Source organism: Cibotium barometz, chromosome 22, assembly GCF_041138505.1.
Source record: "Cibotium barometz isolate CiBa-2024 chromosome 22, ASM4113850v1, whole genome shotgun sequence".
Taxonomy (NCBI): Eukaryota; Viridiplantae; Streptophyta; class Polypodiopsida; order Cyatheales; family Cibotiaceae; genus Cibotium; species Cibotium barometz.
The window spans coordinates 45246411-45260205 of NC_141067.1; the positions used below are offsets into that span (position 1 = coordinate 45246411).

Sequence of the window (13795 nt, forward strand, 5' to 3'; positions counted from 1 at the left end):
AAAAGAATAAATTCACTAATCTAACAACTTCAAATTTCTCAAAACAAAAGAAAATCATAAATTGAATATTTAATATTTTTTAAAGACCATGAAATCTTTTCTAATGATACTTTATTTTGAGTGTTACCACTTGTATCATATGTGGTGAAGTATATGAAGAATGTAGAAATTTGTAACCTTAATATTCTTACTATGTAGGAATAAAAGCATGCATAAATACCTATGATTCAAGGTTTTTAAAAAATACATCAATAGGAAGTCCATATTGTTTTTCAAACTTCACAAAAAAAGGTTGATCTTGATTCCATGTGATTTACAGTATCAACTTAAATCACACCTAATATAAACAAAAACAAATATGAAATCTCACCCATATCATCAATGCTCGAGTGTATGTATAGTGTGTACATAAAGATATGTCACTCTTGTAAACAAATATTATTTGATAGAAGTATTAGCATGATACCTCATTGAAACATTATATTACTTTGGATAAAAAGAGTCGATATAAGCCAGTTTAACACAACTTAGTGCTGCATGTGTGGAAGCCTTATTGTACTGATCCATAACCCTATGCTTGATTAAGAACAATATGCTAAATAAATATGATCTGCTCTGGCACTAGCATGGTTAGGCGCATAGACATTGAGCACGCCAAAGAGCTCATCATGCATCCTCAGAATAACATATTGTGCTCTACCCGGCATAATGACCCCGCGTTCCACAATGGCCTGCCACCATGCATCTGCAACAATGACCATACATGCTCCTCCATGGGGCCAAACCCTGCAGACCAAAATGTGTCCCATCTGCCAGGCATCACGGAACAATATCTCTGAATCCTGCTCTCACTCAAAATGGTGCTCCTACATCATCAGAATATCAATACTACCCCCAACCAGGCATCTCTGAAGCTCCTGCCTCAAGCATCCACGATAGCGTACATAGTGTGCACCGCCAAGGCCCTGTACATTCCATGAGATTATCCTCATGGATGACCTACTGAGGTGGAGGCTATCTCAGCCATACGGCGGGCCTTCGCAAGCGGCTTGGATGGAGAATAGTCCCCATCTGAGCGGCTACGAATCTGCCCACCCGGTGTGCTGCAAGAATCTCGGATCAGGCGCCAGTGGGGCTGTCCCATGGCGACTGCCTCCCGCTCAGAGAGAGCAACCTCGTGTATACATACATATCCAGGGTCGCGTGCTAGGTTTGCCACTATGCGAACCACTAAGTGGCGAACCTCGGAGGCATCCGCACTCCCGGAATCAAAGAAAAGTCAACTACCAGAGTCGGCCTATCACGTCTGTCACCTCCAGATCGCTCACATGGTGAGAAAACTCAACTGCCTGAGTCTTCAAAATGCTAAGAGTGAGATCCAGAGTCCACTCCTGGGAAGTGAAGAAAAAAGCGGAAGGTGCTCACAAAAAGTGACAAAGTTTGAGTCAAAGTCAGAAGTAGAAGGTCAAAGTCGGTAGCTGAGGGAGGAAGGATGATAGAGTGTCCACCTCGTCACCAAATTTAGTAGGAGGGGACATCATGTGCACACCCGTGCCATGACTAACCTTTAGCATGAACAACATAATCCCTATTTAGGACAACAGACAACATTTAGGACATCATTATCATCAGTATCGACATTATCACCATTAGCATCATTATCATCATAAGCATCATGGAGGACATTAGGGGAAATTTGGGCTCATTTTTGGGCTCTCTAAGGAATGCCACATCATAAAAAATGGGGCCATGGTAAATTTTTTGTGTAAAACAACTCCAAATTTTTCGGAGGTTGCATATACAAAATCTACTCTTCAAGATATTTCCATTGATATATAACATGATGGGGTCTGGACATGACCCATGGAAGATGTACAAAAAGTAGGTTCAGAAGTGATGATGTGGACCATTATGGTAGTCTTTAAACTTGATTTTGAGAAAAATGGTATATTATGAGCTTAGCAACTCCAAATTTTTTGGAGTTTGATATTATAATATCTACTTCTTATGATCTTTCTAATGATATGTCATATGATGGGGTTTTAATATAAGGTAAGAAATGTTCACCATGGCCCCCATTTTCAAGGCAAAGATGGTAAAAAATCCCTTAGAGGGCCCAAAAATGAGCCCAAATTTTCCCTAATACATTGGTGACCTCTCACACAACAACCATTAGTAGGACATTAGGACCTCAATGGAAGGCTTCTTGGGCCCTTTTATTTGGCAGTTTAAGGAGTCAAACCTTTTCTCTTAAGAAGAAACGTTTTCTAATTAGAAGCTTCAAAACGGCTACTTTATTCGAATTTGAATTTTGGGGGGAAAATGAAATTTAAAATCTAGCGGACAAAACCATATCATGTAACATATCTATGGAAAGCTCTTGATGTGTAGATCACGGATCTATAATCTCCACTCAAATCGGAGCTTGTATGTAGAAGTTATGGAGGTCCGAAATTTGTAAAATTGCCTCCCCCCCTTTTTGGGGAGAAAAGTGCACCCTTTGACCACTCTTACACCTCTCTTACAAACCCAACATTTCAGTCCACATGGCAACCCCCCATTTGGCTATTCCTTAATCACCTTGATTAGGCTTGGGCAAATTAAAGGGCCCAAGAAGACCCCATTCACTTCCTAATGACAACCAACAGGAACCTTGGCACAACAAGGGGGGACACATCAGGCAGCTAGGTGCCAAAGTGTAGGCCAAGACATGGGCAATCATAAAAGTTAGTGCAACATTTAATAAAAACATTATATGAATATGATTTGTCCAAGAATAGGTGGCGGACGACAACAACAGTAATAGCTCCTCTAGCATATATATAAGCATAGAGTCATAAATCATTCATTCATATCATCATGTCATAGATGTTAGAAGTCTATAAGTTAGTAGAAAGCATGCACAAGGCTAGAGGTCACCCTATTGGAGTAGACCAATAGCATTGAGCTCAGCTCTTTTTTGCATGCTGTAGCCTTGACACGGCTGGGAGAGACACGAGAGCGGGAGCGCTGCTTGAGGCGTAGCCTTGCTTCGCTCCAGCGCCTTCAAGAGCAGCAGCCTACATGTGAGTGGGTGGTGTCCTAGCTGAGCCAGGCACGCCAGGAGGTTAGAGAGGTAGAGGAGCATAGACATGAGTTCTACTATCATCGTCACCAGGCCGCACAGTGGACGTAACTTGGTGATAGAGTGACTGGGGAGTTCTTTGAGATTATCGGACCCCGCCATGCTCGAGCAGGTGTACGCCAGCTCAGGAGACAGGACGGCTCATTAGCCCACTGAGCCTAGGGAGATTAGAGCCATTGCCACTGAGTTCTATAGAGACCTGTGCTCTCAGCGGAGCCAGCCCCACCGAGGCACGTGATGCTTGCAGACAATGTACAGAGGAGGGTCACAGATTGTATGCGCACAGTTTTTGGTGAGCCTCTTTCAGAGGATGACCTGGTTGAGGCTTTGAGGGTCCTTCCACGCCATAGTTGCCCTGGGGAGGAAGGTTTGACGCCAGCCTTTTTTATGCGTTATTGGGACATTTTGGGGCCAGGCCTCCGCAGGGGCTTTCAGTATGTTTTGGACACTGGGGTGATGCCACAGAGCCTTTCAGAGGGCTTGATCTTTCTTATCCCCAAGGGGGAGGGAGTGTCTGATGATATTCGGCAGTGGAGACCTATTACGATCCTCAATACTGTCTACAAGGTCCTGGCCAAGGCCTTGAGTTAGGATCCAGCCCTTCCTTGGGGAGTTGATTCATGCTACCCAGATAGGATTCGTCAAGGAGCGCAGTATCCTTGACAACATTTTCACCTTCTGGGAGGCGATGGCCCAAGCTAGATTTCTCGACGAGGACCTGGTCATTATGCATCTCGACTTTGAGAAGGCATATGATAGAGTGGATTGGGGTTTCCTAGAGGGCACTATGCTTCGCATGGGTTTTGAGCCAGTCTGGATTCGAGGGGTGGCGGCTCTATATTCCACAGCTCGTAGCCAGGTGCTGATGGCAGGAGGACGGTGGCCGAGTTTTGAGTTAACCAGATCAGTCCGTCAGGGATGCCCTCTCGCCCCGTTTCTTTTTCTCTTCTTTGCTGAGGCCATGAGTATGTATCTGACAGCAGAGGAGGTTGGTTTGAGAGGACTCTAGCTCCCAGTCCGAGGAGGTTGGTTTGAGAGGACTCTAGCTCCCAGTCCGAGGAGAGGACCTGCTCGATTCTGAGTTTGCTGATGACACGGGATTATTTTTGCATGGCCAGGAGGCCAATCTTCAGAGGGCACAACAGTCGCCTACAGGTTTTTGGGGCAGCTTCAGGAGCATTGATCAATTGGCGCAAGACAGTGGCCTTTTGGATCAGTAGCACTCCCACTCTGGCATGGAGCCCAGACCCAGGTTTTAGATGGATTCCTCCTGGCACAGCAATGCGGTATTTGGGATGCCAAATTGGACTTGATTTGTCACCTGAGCAGCAGATCGCCCCGCTTCTTCTGAGTATTCAGAAGAAGCTTGTGTATTGGAGTACGGCTCGGTTATACTTGGCTGGGAGGGTGGTGGTGACAAATCAGGTGCTTTTAGCGACCATGTGGTACATCACGTCTTGCTGGATCTTCTCGAGCTCTTGCATCAGCCAGGTACAGAGGCTGATCAGGAACTTTCTTTGGTCTGGGCAGGACGGTCAGCCAGCCCGGATTAAGGTTGCTTGGGCAGTTATTACTCTTCTGCTGGCCCAGGGGGGCTTGGGCATTATAGATCCAGTTGATCAGAGTAGAGCCTTATTGGGGAAGCTTATTGTTCGGGGGTTGCTTCCAGGTGCTGAGCCTTGGAAGGAGCTTCTTTTTTAGCGACTGCAGGCTAGGGCTCCTCCAGCAGGGGCTTGGGCACCAGAGATACGATGGATATTCATTAGAGATGAGGAGGACAGGCCTCGGTAGAGGATGGGAGGACAGATTTGCCTTAAGCATCCTGCGAGCTTGGGAGCTGCTGAGACCGGGGCTTTCTTAAAGACCTCCTACTTGTGATGAGGAGCGGGCCAGACAGCCGCTCATATGGAGCCCTGCGGTACGCACTGAGCAGGGTCATATGTTAGGTTCTCGGCCTCGTCTAGCCTGGGGACCATTGGCGGCAGGCCCAACACGCAGTTTTGGAGACTGGCAAGCCTTTTGCAGTCTCCCAGAGGAGGTCCAGGTGGAGAGGCTAAGTCACTTCAGAGGGGGGCTGATTATGCGGGATGACATTCAGGAGGCACTCATTGAGGAGTGGTTCACGCCTTTCGAGCCAGTGGCCCCACGGTGGATGGGAGCCTTTACATAGTTGAAGATCCTGATTACTGTCAGAGCTTGCACTGAGGATGGTAAATGCCTCTACAATGAGATCCAGGATGAGAGCAGACTTCAGAGAGTGGAGGCGGAGTCGCCTTTGGTTGCAGAGTGCATCTTTCAGAGGATACGGATAGTGGCCACCGCCGCTGCTTCCCGGAAGTGGCATATTGATCCAGACCCTTGCAGATGTGGACTCTGATTGGCGCATTTGGGCATATGATGCGCACCCGACCAGTGGGACCCTGGCGAGTACGAGTGGCATGATCCTTATGCGTCCCCCGAGGCCACAGAGATTACCTTTTTCCAGTACACTGTTCGGTTGGGGAGGCATATTCTGACTGTGAGGAGGATGGTATCTCCAGCCGCAGCGTAGCATTGGCGGCTACAGGGACTCTCACAGGAGTTCCTGGAGGATTTGTGGGCCAGGCTCTGGGCTAGTCGACAGGCACACAGGATCTCGACTTTTCAGTGGTGGCTGGTTGCCCCACAGGGGCTCTGTAGTTGGCACCTGGCTTGTTGTCTACAGTGGTCTTCCGGCGGCCTGTGTCTGATGCGGCCACCCTTTGAAGACACAAAGACACTGCCTATGGGACTGTCGAGACAGGCGCAACACATTTGGCCGAGGATGCTGTGCATTTTGGTCCCCCTCTCTCCATAGGGCATGGCATGTATACGTGGGGTGCCGCTGCTTGGTCGACATCGTCAGGGCCTGCTCTGGGATACGAGTTGGAGCAGGACAGCCAGGCCATCAGATTCATTAGGGGCCAGCCTGGCCTTGTTCCTTCACTGGACTTCTCGTCCGTCGTCTGGACACAAGAGAGGGACCTACGATGGGAGCTCCTCAGCAGCCTCACCATCTGGTTCACCTGGAGAGCCCGGTGTTTCATGGCCTTTGAGGGGAGATTGGAGCCACCAGCAGAGACTATTTGAGGGATTTGGCAGGAGCTGATCCACACCCTGCGCGGACAGTATGACCGCATCCGGGGCGACTCGGCGGTGATCTTGTGACGCCAAGCCTTCCACACCGCTTGGCGTACAGCGACCCCTTCTATACACTACACCGCTTGGCACGCAGCGACCCCTTCTATACACTACACGCGGGAGCCCCCCGCTGGCATTACAAGCCACCTGTTTGGCTTTCCCTCCCTCCTATTGTATGATATAGCTCTCAATCTTTTGTACTGATCTTTGTACCTTTTTGCACCTAGGGAGAGTTTCCCTAGCTGCCTTGATTGGATCTGTGCTCTGCCTTCTTATGAGCAAGAGAGGTTTTTTATAGCCCAGAGGGCGGTTTTTTAACTAATGAAAGGATCTTTTCTCGAAAAAAAATAAAAATAAAAAAATACTACAACTCTCTTATACAAAGTTTTTCCAAATTCCTTTTGGAACACCTTCAAAAACGGACTACGAAACAGGGAAAAAATTATCGAAAAAAAAATCCATCTCAAGACACTGATGAAAAAAACATTTTACGACCTCCTCTTCCATCTCGACGAAAGCTACTAGCATGCACCTTTTCCGAAAAAATATCTCTAAAATCGTTCATGTGCGTGTAGCACCTAAGCTAATTAGGGCAAACAGACAATTGTTTGACCCAACGAAGGGTATGTCAGGCTTCCTAAGGCTATAAATAACGGGCTGTCATAAATCTAGAAAGCCAAAAAAAAACACGTGTGCTTGCTCATTAAGGAGCAATTGACAGCGTCAGACATGGCAACGATATTAGAGAGACTATGTGGGCCGACATTCTCACTAAACCCAATGGCTGACATCTTCGAGCCATTGAGATCCATGCCATAAATGCACCTCCCAATACCATTTGCAATGCCAATAACAAGAGTGTTATTGGGTTTTGCACCCCCTCTCACTTCAATCCCATCGAGCTTTGGTCTTTTACCTAACATTTCCACAAATCCTATAGGTATCAACCCTTTCCAACACTTGGATGCCCATACCTTGGACATATTGACTAGTTTAGAAAGGTGGTTGCCCAAGGACTAAGTGAGTCCCTACCAACAAGAGCACTCACATATGCCCTCAGTGACATACAAAAATATGGCCGTACAGATTTTCAAAATTCTGGGCAAATACAACGGAACAACCCATTCTGTTCAACTCATTTAAATGCTTGAATAGAGATGTGAAGCCTTTGAAATTCATAATTGCCCCACCAAGGTACATGTGTTGAACCTATGCTTGGTGGAAAAGGCTAGTCGATGGTTCATCACATTGATGTCGGCAATCAAGACCACCCTCAGAACCTTGAAGTCAGCCTATATCCATGGCTTTTAAGACAAGGTGATCAGTGGAGTGCAGCAAGAGAACTATATTCAATTGAGCGTAAACCAAACGAAACCATTAGAGACTTTAACCTTCGGATAAAACTCTTGGACTCACGATGTGAGTCATGGGAAAAATTAAATGATTCTCATTTGAAGAGATGTTTCATAATGGGCTTAAAGAAAAACAGCTTACACAACTTGATCATTGTATCAAATCCAGAAACATTTGATCAATGTTGTAAAAACGCAATACATTTAGATGACAACATGATGGAAGATGTTCATGATATGAGATTTCCTCATTTAAACCAAGTGAAGCAATGGCTAAAGAACAATTGATCTCGGAATTGTCATTTCCTGAATTCTATGCAGCCTTGCTTAAAAGCTCTCAATTGACATCTCTAAGAGAGGATGAGATCCTTCAAAACCAAACATCCTTAATTCCTCTCCAAGTGATGAGTGAAATGCCTTGTGTTAAGTGCAATCACTGCGACCATCCCAATCCCCATTGTGCGTACAAGGCACCTGTTTTTCTGTACTACATATATTGTAAAATCTTTGGTCATGATACTACCTAGTGTCCCAATTCATCAACAATTGACTGAAAAGCTCCATCTCTCGTGCACCAAACAGAAACAATCACAAGGGTAGAAACCGCTCAAGAAGCAGTTAAGTAAACACCTGAGTGTTTCTATTATCTTCGTGGACCCCACAAGTGGTAGACTGCACAGTTTGGAATACTTCCATGCCCATAATCACTGACACTTTGCAACTCATGTGCGAACGATGTGGCATTGATCATATGTTCCAAGATTACCCAAGGTGAGTTGCTTCACTACAACCTGTCTCACAAAATACAACTCTAAACATATTAAGTGTGCAAAATGAGAAATTGTCCACGGTACCCTTGAATGTGCGTATACGCTTACAAGCTAAGGCACGAGAAACAATAAAAAATAATGCAAAAGAAAACACTTACAAATGGATAGAAGAACATGCTTTAAAGCAGAACAACCCAAAAGAGAAAACAAAACCTTCTAAACCCAAGAAAAACAAGGGACAACAAACTATGGAAACCAAGGTTGAAAGAGAGGAAAAGGAAAAGGAGCCTGTGGAAAACATACAGCCAAAAGCTACACATGATGCAAAAGCATCCACCTCAGAGTCTACCACACAAACCACAACACCCATATATGCGACACAGAATACAAAGCCCGAAAGAAAATTCATTCTTGTCACATCATGGGCAAACATTATAAAAACCTGACAATCCAAAGAAAGTTAGAAGGTGAATCAGTTTCTAGTACGTCACTTAGTGAAGAAACAAGTTTTGACTTTTCACTCAGTGCACTTAATAGACCAATCACGAAACTAAAACCCGCCCAATCACCCCAAATTGAAAATCGTGATCATATGACATATGCGGAATGCAATAATCAAGCTTAGGAGAGCATGCTTAGCATTGTTGAGTGTTATACAGGATCACCGGTTGTGATTGAACCTCATAATGCCAATCCTAAAAAAGCAACCAAAATACAAGAACCAGAGGAGTATCACTTCCCCTTTCAAGAGGAAGATGTACTCTCTACGGAAGAGTCATTAGAGGCAGATTGCATGAATTATGTGGTTGAAAAAGCACGTAAGGAATTCAATGAATCCCTTACAAAATTAAAGCAGTCTCTAAAACCTCATTTGGAGGAGTGCTCTTGTCTCATGGTGAAGCTAGTATAGCATCAGCACTTGCACCTTTAAATGTTGGGGTAAAGGCATTATGCCCACCCTTATAGTGTGTACTAGCCCATAAGTTATAGTACATAGTACACTTAGTACTTTTAATGCACTAAGTGCACTATGTGTACTTAGTACACATAGTGCACTAGTGCAATATACATGTGTGATAGGGGAGTCACACACTCAATGCTTGAGTTGACTTATCCCCACAACTCTCTCTCTCTCTCTCCCTTGTTTCTCTGTGTATGTCTCCCACATGAACTCTAACCCTAATTCTTCTTCTCCCATTCAACTGGTATCAGAGCATTCTTGATCCCCTCCCTCTTCTTATGATGGCTGCAACCTGTTTTTCTCTTACAGAACTGTAGAGATTCCCTTCTTCACTCCTTTGCCCAGCTGCTGGGCAGCAAAGTACAGTGCGTGGGCTAATGGCAAAGCTCCACGAAGAAGCCAGATAACAGGAAGGCATAGGTGGAGAAGAAGGCGAAGAGCTGGACTTTGGCGTGAGCAAAGCATAGGGCAGAGTTGCATCGCTTTATCTGCAGCAGCGCTCACAGCAATCGCAGGCAGGTGAGCGGAAAGAGAAGGTGGCGGGTGTCCATACTCAGGCGATGAACTAGTCGTCTCGCAGGTAGTCGAGCGAACATGTCTATGAGTCAACACACGCAGGCGAAGGCAGCACGGCAACCGACGTTGGAGTGTTGCGAGACGGCCACTAGGCGGAGGCGGCATTCAACTGGCAGGTGGCGCTCAGTTCCCATCACGTGTAATGCTGGCAAAGGCGTAACGCTTACGTGTCCCCGTGGATGTCCTGTTGCCCACGAGGAGAGCTACGTAGCCCACACGCTGCCTGCTGCTGAGGCAGCTTTACCTGGCCGCCTACATGCTGCCCTGCAATATTGGATGTAGCCGTGGGGCAGCGTCAACAGCAAACGTGAGTAGGCATCGCTTCAGCAGCAGCAACTCCCGATTCAGCAATATCAACAAGAAGCACCCCCCCTTTCTGCAACAGCATCAACTGAAATTCAGCCTGCAAATCAGAGAAAAAATCAAAAAAATACCTGAGGTATTTGCTTCAATTTTTTGGAATTTGCATGTCCAATTTGCAATTGAGTAGGTACAATCATCAATTGAGTAGGTCAGGTGCCAAATTGCTCAATTTCTGAGCAAAATTAGCAAAATTGGGTGACATTGGTCACAATCAGGATCAATTTGCAAGAAATTGGATGTTGAAATTTGGGGCTTTTGATGTAATTATGCAATTAAGCATTCATACATGCTGTATGATGTGAGAAATCGCACATTCAGGCAAAATTGCAGCAAATTGCAGCGCAAATCAAGGGGCTTTTGTGCTGATTGGATTGATTTGCATGCAGGCACTCGTATTTGATGCTTTGGGCAATGTGTTGATGCCTGTCAAGCACTCAATGTGCTTGTAAATCAAGGGGCTTTCATGTATTGGATGTATATGGGGCCAGGGGGAAGCACTGTAAAGACTCTGGATGCCTTCATGTGCGTCAATGTACCATGTATGATCAGCAATTGATCTTAAATCAAGGGGCTTTTCAAGATTTTATGCTTGTTAAGCTTGGCAAAGCAGCAGGCAAGACTTTTATGCCTTGAATCCTCAGAAATCAGCTTGCAGTCAAGGGGCTTTTGCCTAATTTTCTGTTTGGGACTGTTGTATGCAGTGTTCGGGACTATAAAAGTCTGATTTTCACTCATTTAGACAGCCAAGAGAGCATTTATTGCTACTGTACCTGCTAGTACAGATTTGGTACAGCTTTGTACAAGTTTTGGCATGGCTGCACATTGATTTGAGTGAGCAAAAATCTCAATTTCAGCTGCTGTACTTGCCGGTATAGGTTTGGTACATCATTGGTGAGCACTTAGTACTGCTGTACAGTACTTTGGAAGGGGAACAGAGCACATTTAAGGTGCTGTCCTAAATCTGCAGCAACCAGATTTTGGTGATTTCATCACATACAGTGGGAGAAAAATTGCATTCGTGCTTCCGCAGTGGGAGATAAAGCTTGGGAGAACAACTGTGAGCACTTTGTGTGCTTTTGGTGCAGTGTTTGCACATTTTGCAGGGAGTCAGGCATTGACAGGTTGCATATTGCTATGGCAACCACAGGTGAGAGCTCTTTATTGCTTCACATCAAGAAGCTTGAAGGCTCACATAACTATGATATTTGGCAAACCCAGTGCTATAATGTGTTGCTCCAGAAGAAGCAGCACAAGCCTATCAAAGAAAGGGGTGTAATGCTTGCTTCTCTTACTGCTGAAGAGTGGGAAGATATGGATGAGCTGGCAAGATCCACCATCATGTTGTCTGTGTCAGACACTTTACTTTTCAGCATTCGTGAAGAGAAGACAGCTTGGGGAATGTGGCAGAGATTGCAGGACTTGTATGCCCAGTAAAGTGCCTCAAGCAAAGTGTATTGGTTGAAGAAACTCATAGGTCTTCAGATGAAGGAAGGGGCGTGTATGGCAGCCCATCTAAATGAGTTTAATGGTATTGTCAGCCAAGTCATTAATGAAAAGTTGGCAATGGACGATGAGTTCAAAGCCACTTTTCTCTTATGCACTTTGCCAGAGAGTTGGGACACATTCAAGACAGCCACTAGCAATTCGAATGCTATGCTGTCATATGCAGATGTTGAGGGTGCTCTTCTTCAAGAAGAGATGAACAGGAAAAACAACTCTGTTGGAAAGTCAAATGCAATGAATGCACATGGGAGATCCCAGCAAAGGGGTAAAAGCCAAGAACGGGGAAGGAGCAAGTCCCGCTCCAAAAAGGACTTGGAATGCCATTATTGTGGCAAGAAGGGACGCATCAAAAAGCAATGCTACAAATGGAAAAATGATCAAAAAGAAACGGGAAAAGGCAAAGATAAAGACAAAGATGAAGCCAAAGATGCAAAGCAAAAGGGCAAAAGTGGAGTCAAGATTGAAGAAATCAATGTGTCACATGCAGGTGACAGTGATGATGAGGTCCTATTCACGTCTTCACTTGATGCCCGTTCACTTCTTACAGGAGATGGTCATGGTATGCACTCATGGATCATTGATTCAGGTGCCTCCTTTCATGTCACAGGTTGCAGAGACTTGTTTGTCAGGTATACTGCTGGCAATGAAGGAGTAGTTTATTTGGGTGACAACCATGCATGCAAGATTCTTGGCAGAGGTGATGTGAGGCTTGTGTTTTCAGATGGCTCACAGCTTATGCTCCATGATGTCAGGCATGTGCCTGAGATCAAGAAGAACCTGCTTTCTACTGGACAGCTTGATGATGCTGATTATGTTACCACATTTGGTCGTGGAAAGTGGAAGATTAGTAAGGGCTCACTGGTTGTTGCCAGAGGCTCTAAGGTGGACACTCTTTACTTCATGCATGCAGGTGTTTGTCACCATGCTAATGTAAATGCAACCGAGCTGCCGGAAATCTCTATGTGGCATAGCCGGTTGGGACACATGAGTGTCAAGGGAATGGAGCAATTGTCTCGTTTTGGTTACTTGCCTTCTCTAAAGTTTTCAAGTTTTCAGTTTTGTGAGCATTGTATATATGGTAGGCAACTATAGTGCCCCCACAAGAAAGCTCTTGGACAGAAAGATGCTCAGTTAGAGCTTGTGCATACAGATGTATGTGAGATGCCTCAGCTTTCTTTGGGAGGGGCAAAATATTTTGTGTCTTTTATTGATGATGCCACACGCAAGGTGTGGGTTTATCCTCTTCGTTTGAAGAGTGATACATTCTCAGTGTTTGAGAAGTTTGTTGCTCTTGTTGAGAATCAAACTGGCAAAACACTGAAGGCTTTGCGTTCCGACAATGGTGGAGAGTATATGTCCAAATAGTTTCAAGACTTTTGTGATGCTAAAGGCATCAAGAGGGAGCTCTCTACTCCTTATGATCCTCCACAAAAGGAGACAGCAGAGAGGATGAACAGGACCATTAAGGAGAAGGTCCATTCTATGTTGTCACATGCTGCGTTACCTCATGGTTTTTGGGCTGAAGCTGTTATATGACAGCCGTTCATCTTATAAACAGGTCACCTAACACGAGGCTTGGTGGGAAAGTGCCAGAGGAAGTATGGACAAGGAAGCCTCCGTCATACAAGCACTTGAGAGTGTTTGGTTGCATTGCATACGTGCACATACGTAGGGAAATGCGCACCAAACTTGATCCTAAGTCTCACAAATGCATATTCCTAGGATATGGTGACAGAGGTGAAATGGGGTATAGACTTTGGGATCCCATGAATAGAAAGATTATACGCAGCAATGATGTCATTTTTGATGAAACATGCATGTATAAGGAGCCTGCAAGGCAACAGGAGCCTGGCAGAGTCATCTTTGATGATGATGGACATCATGGACAACAACCAAGGGCTGTAAATCAGCCATTATTGCAGCAAAACCAGCCCTTAAATGGTGCTGAAAATGGTCCAAATGGACAGCCAGAGATGGCAGAAGATAT

General features: G+C 45.3%; 1 protein-coding gene and 1 pseudogene across 2 annotated transcripts in view; one reads left to right on the forward strand and one right to left on the reverse strand.

The window, feature by feature from the left end:
* Positions 1-13795, reverse strand: part of LOC147626660 (MADS-box transcription factor 23-like) — an 84207-nt gene that overhangs the window by 20354 nt on the left and 50058 nt on the right. The window lies entirely within an intron of this gene.
* LOC147626661 (uncharacterized) lies at positions 4893-5501 on the forward strand (annotated as a pseudogene).